Below are 1,339 nucleotides of genomic sequence, written 5' to 3' on the forward strand. Positions count from 1 at the left end.
CACATCTCCCCTCAGTCTGTTAATGGTCTTTATCCATTCAACCAGACTCTATATCTATCTGGGGGACGAGTGTGACGAGAACTTCTTCTTGGTTCGTCTCAAGTCTCAGAGGTATTCGTTGAGTGATCCTCTTGTTGAGTATCAACATCAGGTAGATCAGTTTCCTCTTGGGCTGGTACTGAAGACGGGAGAATATTCAAATCTCTTCTATTTCGTCTGACGATTCCTGCAGAGGTCTCCACAGTGTAAGATCGAGTAGACTGATCCCTTTGAACAGTTCCCTGCCTCTGTTGATCTGGAATCCAGACCTGATCTCCTGTAGTGAGGGGTTGTTGTTCCCTTGCTCTGTGTCTTATATCATAATGTCTCATTTGAGAAGCTTTTAGATTACTATCCTTGAACCTTACTGACCTTTGATTAGGTATGTGTGGCTTCAGTTGTTTGTTTGTGGTTGGAAGTGTGGTCCTAAGGTTTCTTCCCATTAGTAGTTCTGCTGGACTAAATCCCAACTTCAGTGGAGTAGTCCTGTATGACAAAAGAGCTAAATAAGGGTCTTCTGATTTAAGTAGAAGCCTCTTTACTGTCTGGACTGCTCTTTCAGCTTCTCCATTCGCTTGAGGGTATTTAGGACTACTAGTAATCAGGGGTGGATCTGAACCTGGGCAAGCCCGGGTTTTTGCCCAGGCATCAACTTTATAAGATAATGAGATTCATAATTAGATAATGAAATTCATATGCATCATCTTAAATAAACTTGTGTGTGTGCTTATTATGGCTTCTTTAATCTTTAAAACCACATAACATGTGCACTGAAAAAAGGACAATGAGTAAGCAGCATTAGCAGCTGTCTCTTCTTAACTACAATTTTAAACTGCCCCAACCAACTATCTTCTCATCCACAAAGCAGTGGAACAGTACAGGTAGAAGTGGAGATAAGAACAGATTTGAAAACGGAGATAAGAACAGATCAACATTTTGTCTTAATTCATTATAATTATTATAAAAAGTTAATTACAAGTTATTAATAGTTAATAACCACTTATTGAAAGTTATAAATGCCCCACCCACTTATGCTATGTACAAAGTTTGAGCTGATTCTGAATTAAATTTTTCAAGTTATGACCATTTAAAAAAATATGCCAATTTCTGAAAAAATCCCTGTGCATGTACATGTACAGGGATTTTTACATTAATTTTTTGGCATTTTGCAATCAAAATTTTCAATAGTGAAATGTTTAGTAATACATGCGTGGACAAATTTGCCAATTAAAAGCTGGCCTAATGTATTTTTCAAGTAAAACCATCAAAATAAAGTACCACTAAATCACACCACAGTCAC

Source organism: Amphimedon queenslandica, unplaced genomic scaffold, assembly GCF_000090795.2.
Source record: "Amphimedon queenslandica unplaced genomic scaffold, v1.1 AMPQUscaffold_12374, whole genome shotgun sequence".
In the NCBI taxonomy this organism is placed as follows: Eukaryota; Metazoa; Porifera; class Demospongiae; order Haplosclerida; family Niphatidae; genus Amphimedon; species Amphimedon queenslandica.